This window comes from Cetorhinus maximus, chromosome 1, assembly GCF_964194155.1.
Source record: "Cetorhinus maximus chromosome 1, sCetMax3.hap1.1, whole genome shotgun sequence".
Taxonomy (NCBI): Eukaryota; Metazoa; Chordata; class Chondrichthyes; order Lamniformes; family Cetorhinidae; genus Cetorhinus; species Cetorhinus maximus.
Window position 1 is genome coordinate 168,046,844 of NC_135879.1, and position 13,435 is coordinate 168,060,278.

General features: G+C 40.5%; 1 long non-coding RNA gene across 1 annotated transcript in view; it reads right to left on the bottom strand.

Moving 5' to 3' along the window:
• Positions 1-13,435, bottom strand: part of LOC144685146 (uncharacterized) — a 122,195-nt gene that overhangs the window by 46,752 nt on the left and 62,008 nt on the right. Inside the window, exon 2 of the long non-coding RNA XR_013577655.1 lies at positions 9,842-9,921. This is a non-coding gene — a long non-coding RNA (uncharacterized LOC144685146). The remainder of the gene's footprint in view (positions 1-9,841; positions 9,922-13,435) is intronic.

The following is a 13,435-nucleotide window of genomic DNA, read 5'->3' on the forward strand; positions in this document are numbered from 1 at the left end:
ATATCTCTCGCATCAACGGCCAACTTAAATTGCTTGGCATAGTTGGGTACTGTCATAACTGGTGTTGTAGTTAATATAGTTTTCAAACTGTCAAACGCCTTCTGACATTCCTGTCCATTGAAACTTCTTGTTATTTTTTAATAGTTCAGTCAACGGAGCAACCACCCTGCTAAAATTTGGTAAAAATTTCTGGTAAAACCCACTCATGCCCAGAAATCTCAAAACTTCTCATTTTGTTGCAGGCATGGTTAAATCCACAACAGCCTCAATTTTCACAATTCTCAGAGCCACCTTACCATGTCCAATGGTATAGCCTAGATTTATAACTTGCGCTTTTGCAAATTCACTGTTAGCCAAGTTCATCACCAAATTAGCTTCTTGTAATCGAGTAAATAATTCTCCCAGATGTTGAAAATGCTCCTCTCACATTTTACTGAAAACTATGAAGTTGTCAATATAAACAGCACAGTTACTCAGTCCTGCAATTACTTTGTTTGTCACTCTTTGAAATGTTGCAGATGCATTTTTCATGCCAAATGGCATGACTTTAAACTGATATAGTCCATCTGGCATTAAAAAAGCCGATATCTTCTTTGCTCTCTCCGAAAACGGTACCTGCCAATATCCTCTTAGCAAGTCAATCTTTGTGAAAATTTTTGATTGTCTCACTTTCTCAATGCAACCTTCCAACCATGGTATAGGATATGAATCCACTTCTGTCACTGCATTCACCTTTCGATAGTCCACACACAGTCTTTGTGTTCCATTCCGTTTCAGTACCAACACAATAGGTAAACTCCAGTTACTGCAACTAGACTCAATGATATCATTTTGAAGCATGAATTTGATTTCTTTCTGTACTTGTGATAACTCTTCCGGATTTAATCTATAAAGATGTTGCCTTATCAAAAATGAAACTTCTACAGACACACAATTTATAGCTAAATTTGTCCTCCCCAACTTATTTCCACAAATAGCTTTGTGTGACTGCAATAGCTTCTCCAAATCACATTGACATTCGTCTGGAAGGTAACTCAATATTACATTTAAATTTTAAAGCACCCCCTCACTATCCAATTTGATTAGAAGAAAATCAATTTCAGGATCCTGCATCTCTACCTCTTTCTCATTATCTACCACCACTAATACCTCCTTTTGGTCCTCTTCCCTGTCATAGTACTTTTTAAACATATTTACATGACACACCCCCTGCTTCTTTCTTCTATCTGGAGTATTTATTAAATAATTTACTTCACTCAGCTTCTTTGCAATCCTGTAAGGCCCACTAAACCTTGTCTTTAATGAGTCACCCAGTAACAGAACTAGCACTTTCTCCCCAGCAACAAAGCTACGAGCTGTAGCTTTCCTGTCTGTCTTCACTTTCATCACTTGCTGTGATATCTTTAAATATTCCCTAGCTAACTCACATGCTTTGTCCAACCTCTCTCTGAAGTTTGATACATAATCTAGAAGAGTACTTTCTTAATTTTGACCCACAAATTTCTCATGAATCAATTTTAGTGGTCCCCTTACCTCATGACCATAAACTAGTTCAAAAGGACTAAAACCAGTCGATGCATTAGGAGCATCCCTAATATCAAATAACAAGAATGGAATTTCCCCATCTCAATCCTGTGGATAATCCTGACTATACGCCCTCATCATAGTATTTAACATTTAATGCCATCTTTCCAAAGCCCTTTGTGACTCAGGATGGTAAGCTGTTGACTTAAGTTGTTTTATCCCAAAACTGTGCATTACTTCCTTAAACAGCTATGACATGAAATTTGAACCCTGATCTGATTGCATTTCCTTACTTAAACCATATCATGTAAAAATAATTTGTTACCTCTTCCATAATTTTCTTTGTTGTAATATTTCTCAAAGATATTGCTCAGGAAACCTTGTTGACACATCCATTAGTGTCAGTAAGTACTGATTTCCACTTTTAGTCTTAGGGAGGGGTCCTACACAATCAATCATGACCCTAGTAAAATGTTTTTCAAATGTTGGAATTGGAATTAAAGGTGCTGGCTTAACCACTGCTTGTGGTTTTCCTATCACCTGGCATGTGTGACATGTTCTACAGGATTTGACTACATCTCTATGCAATCCAGGCCAATAAAATGCTTTTGTATTTTCACCTGTGTTTTTATAATTCCTAAATGTCCCCTCCATTGGAATTTTACTAGTAATTCTCAGAATCTCATTTCTATATCCAAATGGTATTACAATCTGATACACATTCCTCCAGCTCTCATTTGCTGAAACATGATACAGCCTCCATTTTCTCATTAAAACATTATCCTTAAGGTAATAACATTCTGGAATACATTTTGCCTCTGCTTCTGAGTAAGCTGTCTGATATAGCTGTTTTATTTGTGAATCCTTTTTCTGTAACTCCACTAGTTAAACACCTCAGCTAAATTGCTCTCTGTTCTTTCCTCCTGAACAATGTTATAATGTTATTAGTGACAGCTAATTGGACTTCCGCACCTTCTCCCTGCCTTTGAACTTCCTATTCTTCTTGTTTCAATCTGTGAGCCTGTGATCTTGTTATCCCGCAATCTGGAAACAATCCAGGATGCTCTCTCCACAACACTTCTGTTGAAAACACTTCTACAGGCTGCTCAATTACCATAGGCATCACCCACATCTGGGACCCAGCTGTATCATTACCCAAAATAAATTGAACCCCTGCAAAGGGCAGCTTTTCCACTATTCCAACAATCACTTCACCTGTTTTCCACTTACTCTTTAAATTCACCTTCCACAATGGAATAAGTTCAGCATCTCCATGAACCCCACCTGTTCCTGCAATACTCCCTCTGAACAACAAATGTCACTATCCCACAACATTAAGGATTGACTAGCCCCTGCGTCTCTTAAAATTTTAACATCTTTGCCTACTCCACCCTATACACATGGAAAGACTTTCCTTTCACACACAAAATCTTTAAGCATTTTTGCAACCTGTTCCTCAGAATCCCCTTGGGTAAATTATGAACACATTCCCACTTCTTTACCTATCACTGATTCTTCCTGTTTTACCCGTACACAACCCACTGTTTTTTCCTATGCCTGAACTCTTCTTTACCCCAATAATCCCAACAGATTTTCCCTGCAATTTCCAACACACTGACTTTGTGTGACCAACTTTATTAGAATGAAAACACCTTAATTTACGAATGTCACTTCTACCCTCAGCACCTTCCTTTTCATTCCACCTACTCCTTCTCTTCCCTGACTACCCACCTTTCTTTCATGTTCCCATTTTCTCTGATTTAAAAGGGCAATGAAAGAAAAGTTTAGCCCCATGAACTAACTCATAATCATCAGTTATCTTTGCTGTTTGTCTTACTGTTTGAACCCTCTGTTCCTCCGCATGAGTTCTCAATACCAAAGGAATTGAATCTTTAAATTCTTCCAAAAAATTACTTCTCCATAGCTGCATATGTCATCTCTATCTTTAGTGCCCGTATCCGCTGGTAAAAATTACTTTGTTTACTCTTTCAAACTCAATATAAGTTTGCCCAAGCTGCTTTCTGATATTCCTAAATTTCTGCCTGTATGCCTCAGCAGCCAACTCACATGCACTCAAAATAGCCCTTTTTACCACATCATAGTTCACTGACATTTCTTCTGACAGTGATGCATAAACTTCATGTGCTCTACTCACCAACCTGCATTGTAACGCCAATATCCAGTTTTCCTGTGGCCATTTCATCTATTTAGCTATCTTCTCAAATGAATTAAAGAATACTTCAAAGTTGTACAAGCTTTGTAAGAGCTTGCATAAATTTAAACATCTCTCCACTGGGTTTTAGGTTAAAGATTTTTTCATCATCAGAATTTTCCTCAGAATCTGATATCTCTTTCTTGACTTTCAGCCTTTTAAGCTGGTATTCCCTTTCTCGTTCCTTCTCTCTTTCCCTTGCCTCTGTTTCTTTTACCTTCTCTCTTGCTTGGAATTCCAGTTCCAGCTTCCTTCCTTTCTCCTATCTTTCTCCCTTTGAAATGTCCTTTCTTTTTCTGCTGCCTCTAGTTCCAGCTTTTCATTTCCAATTCCATTTCCTTTTCGTTTGCCTCCAATTCAAGTTTTCTCATCTCCTTTGCTTGTTCAAATTCAAGCCTCTTCATTTCTAACTGAAGTCATTCTACCTCCAGCTGTGATTCACTAGTATCAGGTATCACTTCCAACTTTAAATGCTCTGCTATCACTTCAACTATGTCTGCTTTCTTTGCCCCTATAGGTAACCCCAACTGCAACTTTTCTGCCAACTCTGTTAGCTTACCCTTAGATACTTCTTGTAACCAAATCAGATTTATATCTTCTACTTCCAAGAATGTTTTAGCCATGGATACAGCCATTTTTGCAGTCTCACCACTTTAAAAATACCTCACAGCAACTCCTGAATTCAAAGTGCTTCTTACACTCGTAACCTTAAGATTCACTAACTCCAAAACAATCAAGGAATTTCAAATATATCCTGAACGAGCCCCCAATTTTGTTAGGGCATGGCAGATGGTAAATGCTAAGCTGCTCAAATCCCAGAGGGAAACTTGAAGCAGCTGTCATAATTCTTTGCAATCTGTATTTATTTTGAGATGCAGGCTTTGAATTCAGTAAAAAGAAGGCCACCAAGGCTCAGAGGGTTTTTACAAAACTAAATTAAACATTTATTCATAAAAGAAACAATGTTAAGCACATATATAAGTTGACATATTACTACTATGATAACTCCTAGCTCCCCTAATTAATCTAACTCCCAGTCACACCTCTGTTAAGGCAACAGTAAAAACACATAGATTTTAAAAGACCCAGCCAGAGTAACACGATACCCTGAACAGTCGAATTCAAAGTGAGTTTTCTTAACTTCAGTTCTTGCAGGCAGCAGTTTGGGCACAGAGGCTGAAGGCTTTTCACACTTGTTAGATCTCAGAATGCCTTCCCTTGCACACTGCCTTCTCTCCTTTATACATATTTCGCCCTTTGAACGCAAATTCCCCATTGTTTCACTATGGGCAGGTTTTTCCAGTCAGCAAAGGGGGCGGGGCCTGATCGCCGACGCGTCAAGTGACATGGGGATATGCTGGGAGTGCGTCCCGACGTCACCCCGCATCATTTAGACTTTTAGTTCGGCGAGTGTGCAGCCGTGCGCACCCGCCGAACTGTCAACGGCCTATTAAGGCCATTAAAAAACTAATTAACTAGATTGATGGACCTGCCCATCCAACCTTAGGGTTGGCGGGCAGGCCAAGAACCCAGGCGAACCTCGGAAAAAGCTTGAAACCTCATCCACGGGCTGGTTGAGGTTTCATGAGGGCTTTTAAATGTTTATCAAATGTTTAAACAAAAGTTAAGGACATGTCCCAACTCAGGTGACAGTGTCACATGAGGGGACATGTCAGGGGAATTTTTTTAATTACCTTTCTGTCAAATTTTGAATCGGAGCTAATCTCCCTGAGGCACCACTTTGCGCACACACAGAGAGCGCATAGCGCTTCCTGGCGGACATCTCGCTGAGCAGGCCTTAAAATGGCACCCCCCCCCCCCCACCAACCGGAAGGCCGGCGACTGGCACCCGCTCCCGCACTTCCCCCCCAACGGGGGGAAAATGTTCCCCTATGTCTCTAGACTTTACCTCTCTAGTAATAAAAATCTATTATAGTGCCAATGTTACCAGTAATCTTTGGGAAAAATAAACACTTTGTTTCTTGACTTCTCTTGGCTAGGTGAAACTTTTCACCCCCTCTTTTGAATTCAAGCTAGCCTGGTTTATTTAAAAATGCAAATGTTCCCTTTATACCTCACATTCTAAAAATTTCCCCATATTTACCTACTTAGCTTTTCAAACCTAGTCTAAATGACGCGGGATGATGTATCCATCTGATACATCAAAACACCCAGGCCAGCTGTCTGTAATTCAATTAAAACACACACACACACACACAATTACTGTAGTTTACAATAAATTCCAATAACATTATGAAAATTATTATATCTTCCTGACACCAGAGGTAGGGATGCTATCACTGCAACACAAGGTCTTCTTCTGAAATGCAGTCACTGTTATTATGTATTATTAGGTAAACATGACAAACATTTTGCACAAAGTATGTTCCAAAAGTCTGAAATGGCATTAATGATCAGTTACCCTGTTTTATTGTCATGTTTGATTGATGGATGTTAACCAAGACAACTCCCAGGTCTTCTTTAAATTCTGCCACATTATTTTTAGCAAATACAGGGTAAGAAGATGCATCTCAGTTTAACATCTCAATCAAAGGGTAACATCTCCAACAATGCACCATTCATAAGGGTCCGACTTAAAACTTTACTGTCTCTTTTTCTTTTTAGCTACTAACTATGCCACAGTACAATTATACTATTTTCTGGGTTTATCTCAGGTTTCTACTACTACTGCTTTTATACATAATCTGGTGACAACCATAAAGTTCTAATTTTTTTTGAAGTATCTAATTCTTGAACTTAAGTCAATGGAAATTTTTTTGACACTTGGACATATTTATGTGAAAATATGAAAGGCATTTGGAAAATCATGATAAAAATCAAACATAATGAGTATAGTTTTATGAAAGGGAAATTGTATTTGACAAATTTATTAGAGTTCTTCGAGGATATAGCAAGCAGGGTGGATAAAGGGAACCAATCGATGCAGTGTATTTTTATTTCCACGAGGCATTTGATAAAGTGCCACATGAAAGGTTATCACACAACATAAGAGCTCATGGTGTCGCGGGTGATATATTAGCACGGATAAAGGATTGACTAAATAATAGGAAACAGAAAATCGGAAAAAATGTGTCAATTTCAGGTTGGCAAACCATAACTAGTGGAGTGCCACTAGTGGAGGCATCAGCTATTTACAAGCTATGTTAATTACATGGATGAAGGGACAGAAATCATTCTAGCCAAATTTGCTAATGGTACAATTAGAGATGAGAAAGCAAGTTGTGAAGAGGACATAAGAGTCAGCAAAGCGACATAGATAGGTTAAGTGAGTGGGTAAAATGGAGCATATTGTGGGAAAATGTGAGCTTATCCACTTTGGTAGGAAGAACAGAAAAGCAGAATATTATTCAAATGGAGAAAGACTATAGAACGCTGCAGTACAGAGGGATCCAGGTGTCCTTAAACATGAATCACAAAAAGTTAGCAGGCATGTACAGCAAGTAATTAGGAAGGCAAATGGAAAGTTGGCCTTTTTGCAAGGGGGATGGAGTATAAAAGTAGGGAAGTCATGTTATATCTATACAGGGCATTGGTGAGCGTATACTTAGAGTACTGTATACAGTTTTGTTCTCCTTATTTAAGGAGGGGCATACTTGCATTGGAGGCAGTACAGAGAAGGTTGATTCCTGGGATGAAGGCGTTGTCATATGAAGAAAGGTTGAGGGGGTTGGGCCTATACTCATTGGAGATTGGAAGAATGAGTGGTGATCTTATTGCAACGTACAAGATTCTGAGGGGGCCTGACAGGGTAGATGCTGAGAGAATGTTTCCTCTCGTAAGGGAATCTAGAGCTGGGAGGTATAATTTCAAATTAAGGGGGTTCCTATTTAAATGGAAATGAGGAGGAATTTCTTCTCTCAGAGGGTTGTAATATTTAGAATTTCCTACCTCAGACAGCATTGGAGGCTGTGCCATTCAATATACTCAAGGCTGAGTTAAGGCAATATTTTGACCTGCAAATGGGTCAAGGAGGCAGACAGGAATGTGAAATTGAGTCCACAATCAGATCAGCCATGATCATTTTGAATGGCAGAACAGGCTTGAGAGGCTGAATGGCCTATCCCTGTTTCTATTTCTCATGTTCTTATAATGGTGTAACATGTTAGATACCAACTTCCAGTGCTCAGGAATGGGGAAATGTAGGGTAATTCTCCATCTCAACTGCACTGAGGTAGGAAAAAACTGATTGATGGCTAGGAGTGTTCCTCATTGAAGAGGAGAGAAAATAATAAGGTAAATCATCCTGAGCCAATATTGTAGCATTCAAATCAGAATGGCATAAATGGAGGGCTGGAAATAGCCTGCCCTCAAGAGTTGAAATATGGGGAAAGATTGCACAAATTTGCCCAGCATTCCCTTGAGTTTAGGTTGTTGAGGTGATATAATCAACCTGTTTACAATGATAAAGGGCATGGATAGGGTAAATACAGAGAACAGGGAATCCAGTCAAAAAAGCATAATCTTAAAATTAGAGTTAGGGCATTCAAGAGTGAAATCAGGAAGTATTTTTCCAGACAACAGCTGGTGAAAATCTGAAACTGGCCCTCAAAAGGCAGTGCATACCATGCAGAGTCAAGTCAAATTTTCAAGTCTGAGAATAGTAGATTTTTGTTAGCTAATGCTATTGAAGGCAAGAAAATAGAGTTGAGGTGTGAACCAGTCAGTACTAGTTGAACAGTGGAGCAAGCTCAAGGGGTTGAAGGGCTTATCCTTGAAGGAACTTCACTGATGAAGCAGCTGAAGATGGATGTCCTAGGCCCAACCATCTTTGGTTGCTTCATCAATGACTTTCCTTCCATCATAAGGACAGAAGTGGGGATTTTCGCTGATGATTGCACAATGTTCAGCACCATTTGTGACTCCTCAGATATTGAAGCATGTCCAAATGCAGCAAGACCTGGATAGTATCCAGGCTTGGACTGACAGGTGGCAAATAACATCCGTGCCACACAAGTGTCAGGCGACTGCCAAGTCCAACAAGAGAGAAGCGAACCATCGCCCCTTGACATTCAATGGCATTACCATCACTGAATCCCCCACTATCAACAGCCTGGGGGTTGCCATTGACCAGAAACTGAACGGGACTAGCCATATAAATACTGTGCCTACAAGAGCAGGGCAAAGGCTAGGAATCCTGCAGCGAGTAACTCACTTCCTGACTCCCCAAAGCCTGACAATCATCTACAAGGCACAAGTCAGAAGTGTGATGGAATACTCTCCACTTGCCTGGGTGAGTACAGCTTCAATAACACTCAAGAAGCTTGATATCAGCCAGGACAAAGCAACCCACTTGATTGGCACCCCATCCATAAAACTTCACACCCTCCACCACCGACGCACAGTGGGCAGCAATGTGTACCATCTACAAAATGCACTGCAGGAACTCACCAAGCCTCCTTTGACAGCACCTTCCAAACCCGCAACTGTTACCATCTAGAAGGGCAAGGGCCGCAAATGCATGGGAACACCACCACCTAGAAGCTCCCCTCCAAGCCACTCACCATCATGACTTTGAAGTATATTGCCATTCCTTCACTGTCGCTGGGTCAAAATCTTGGAACTGCCTCCCTAACAGCACTGTGGGTGTACCTATGCCATATGGACTGAAGCGGTTCAAGAAGGCAGCTCACCACCACCTTCTCAAGGCAATTAGGAATGGGCAATAAATCCTGTCCTAGCCAAAGAAACTTACACCTCACAAATGAATTAAAAAATTATATTCCTATGATTGTCATTTAAAGAAAAAAACAGCTATTTCAATTATTTTAAACAAAAACTATCTACACAGCCTCATCTGGCTTATCAGGAAAATTGGAAAAATGTCTATTTTTTGTTACAGATGAGAATTCATTCGATCAATTCAGTTCTCTGACCCAGAGATTACTGCACTTTGGCCACAGGCATGTCCATTGAACTCTATGATTACTGTAGTTTCCACTGCATAAAGGGAAAGATTTTAAGCTAAAAGTGGCACAGTTAAATATCATTATTACAAACTGGCTGATCTCTGCAAAACACTAATGCAGTCCTCACATTTTTAACTGGCTCCAGGCTCAAAAGAACTAATGCCACAAAATTACTTACTTGCAAAAGTATGTTCCAAGAATACAATATTTTATTATGTTCAGTCGCAAACATTGCAATTCACTCAGTACTCAATCGCACTGTAAAAGGAAAGAAAAAAAGAAACAATTTTAGTACTTATTTATAATTCAAAGTAAGTTGGCACTTGCAAGAAATGTTAACTCTTCAACCCACTCTATCAAGTTTGTAAGGAATGCGGATCAGAATATTTCCAAGCATAAAAAATACAGTGCTGGGATCCAACACCATAGTCCAAATCATCCAATCAGGTTTGGAACCCCTGTTTCTGACCATGATCAGACAAAAAAACTACCCACTTACTTTCCTCTGATTTTTCTAGCCAATCTTCTGATGGAGAATCCTGCAGAATTCAGTCAGTGCAGGAAACCTTGGAGGGAGCAGCGGAAAGGCTCTGTGCAGAAGCCACATCCCTTTTAAACCGCACCAGCTGCCATATTCTAGTAAGAGTTTAAATGTCCCAAAGCATCTCAGTATGTTTGTGTATGAGTGTATGGATGAATATGAAGGTGCATAAGTGGGTAGGATGGGTGAGATAAGTAGGTAAGGGGGTAGGGTGAGTGAGGTAAGTGGGAAAGGGGGTTGATAGGATGAGGTAAGAGGGTAAGGTGGCAGCTGGGTAGGATGTTGGGGTCAGGTCAGGTCAAGTCAAGGGAGGTCAGGGGGCGGGGGGGGTGGGGTAGTTTGTTGGTGGGGGCTAGTCAGGTCAGGTCAGGTCGGGGGTTCAGTTGTATAGTTACCCAGGAGTTAGACTAGAATTTTTCTGTCAAACATTTCCTGGATATCTATTCAGGTAAGTAAGTTAGAACCAACTGAAGTCTCTGACTCTAACTCAGAGTCAGAGACTATTTCAGAGGGTGCTGGCAGCAGGTGAATTGCCCATTGGAAATTCAAACTTCCTGGACAATTGTCACAGAGTCAGTGCATTGGGTCTTCCACGGGGTCCTGCGCATATTGTTGGGGGTGGAGGGGCGGGGGGGATCATTGCTGGAGGTTACATCCAGTCTCCAAGGATCCGGAGACTGGAAGCTCTGGACCATAGTGCCAGTTTTGTTATGCTGTGTTGGCGTTGACAAAATCAGATGCGTGTTTTTGAGAAATAAGCCAAACCTCAAGACATTCATCTTTTCACAGTATCACAGTATTTTTGCAGTGCAGAATGAGGCCTTTCAGCCCATTGAGTCTGCAATGGCTCTCTGAAAGAGTATTCCAACTAGTCCCACTCCCCTGCCTTATCCCCATAACCTTGCATATTCTCTATTTTCAGGTATCAATCCATTTCCCTTTTGAATACCTCTACCGAGTCTGCCTCCACTCTTTCAGGAAGTTTGTTCCAGACTCCAACCACCCCCTGGGTGAAAAGTACTGATGGCTTTGAAAACATTACATTCGATTTACCTAATTTGCCTGGAAATTTCTAAAGTTTTGCAGAAAAAATGAGTTATTTTGTGTTTGGTGGAATGGCTTTGATACAACAATGTATTTAGCCTCTGCAGCAAACATACGGTTGAAATATCATTTAAATAAACCAAATACATTAATAGTTATTTTTGCAGACATTCATAAATATTGTGCAGTGAAATTACAACTTGAATACATGCTACATCTTCTCAAGCATCACAATATATTTCAAACTGACCTGCATTTCACTGCATTTAATAGTTCTGCAAGGTCCATTGTTCATTATGCAGCACCTGTTTGGAATGCTGAACTTACCAAAGGTGATGTGAACCAACACGAAAGGAGCACTGAAACTGATCCTAGGTAACACATACTAAAGCTGCTCTGAAACAATCAAACAACTTTCATTTGCTGAAAGACAGAAAAATCTCTGTCTGGACTTTGCTAGAAAACGCTTGAGTCCTGCCACCCATTGCCACTATTTCTTGCCACAACCAAACTAAAGTAAATGTGCGATAGAACTAAGGGGAAAAGACATCATTCTGCAAATAAGATATTGAATGAACAGAGTACGAGACAGCCCAATCCCTACTTTATAAAACTAATAAATTGTATGTAAATGATTGAGAACTTAATTAACTCAACCTGACAAATCACAATCTATGGACTTTAATACAAAATGCAGAAAGCAATAGACCTTCTCATTTCTATTCTAAAAATTAAGGAGATCTCTATTTTGCAACTTACTGCAATTATTTATATACTGAAATGATAATTATTGTGCAATAAGTTTATGCTTTTATTTTATTTTAATTAATTTCCATAACTATGTTATGAATTCTGATCACTTGTTTTATTTGTATTGTCATCATAGCCTGCCACCATGATTTTTCAATAAACCAGCCAATTATCTGTCTAAATGTCAAGGGAAGCTCCAAACAGGCAGATTTGCAGGGGAGGGTGGGGGTGGTCCGTAAAATGCCATAGGTCCTTTTCTGCACCTACCAGCCCACCCCTGCCTCCGCCACAATTTTATGAATGGCAGGGGAGGCATCAGGCTGCCCACCCTTGTGTCAATTGAGGTCTTCAAGTGGCCTATTAATGCCAGAAAGAGGGACTGACAGGAGGAAGAATTCCCTATCCCCACATCAACATTGTATTGGAAGAGGGAGCCATGGAAATCACAAGGGTCACCCCGCAAGAGCAAGTCAGGGAAGGAGAGATGGGCATACTTGGTGAAAAGCGTGAAAAGATATTGCAATCTGAAAATAAGGGGGTGGAGTGCCCTCTGTGACAGTGTGTCAAAGGCACACTGCATTGGGAAGGCTCAGCACCACAGACGCTTCTGTTCTCAGCAGCTAGTTCCCGATTTCTTCTCCTGTCTCCCACAGGTTCTGAAGTGGAGGGGGAAAGCCTGAGTCCTGTCACAGTCCCGGGACCATCAGAAGAAACTGATACGGTGGGCAGCATCGTCACATCTTACAAGTACACCGTCTATCAGCACACTGGTGGGACCTTACATATCCTTAGATGGGTGGCAACGGGTGATGTGCATCTGTGCAGAAGAATGTGAAAAAGGCAGAAGCAGCTGTGAGAATGTCCCTTGGAAGACTGTGAGCGTAACATACAAACATACAACTTAAGAGCAGGGTTAGGCCATTCGGCCCCTGAAGCCTGCTCTGCCATTTGGTAAGATCATGACTGATCTGATTGTGGCCTCAACTCTACTTTCCTGTCTACCACCTATACCCCTTGACTCCCTTGTTAATCAAGACTCTGTCTAACTCAGTCTTAATAATATTCAATGACCCTGCCTCCACTGTTCTCTGGGAAAGAGAATTCCACAGACTAACGAGTCTCTGAAATAAAAAAATTCCCCCTTCTCCCTATTGGGATACTCCCTGTTTTTAAACGGTGTCCTCTAGTTCTAGTCTCTCCCACTCTCCCTCAAGGGGAACCATCTTCTCAGCATTCATCCTGTCAAGTCCCCTCGATATCTTGTATGTTTCAATAAGATCACCTCATTCTTCCAAATTCCAATAAATACAGGCCCGACCTATCCAACCTTTCCTGATAAGATAACCTCTTCATCCCAGGAATCAGTTGAGCCAATCATCTGTGAACTGCTTCTAATGTAATTATTTCCTTTTTTAAGTAAGGAGAACAAAATTGTAC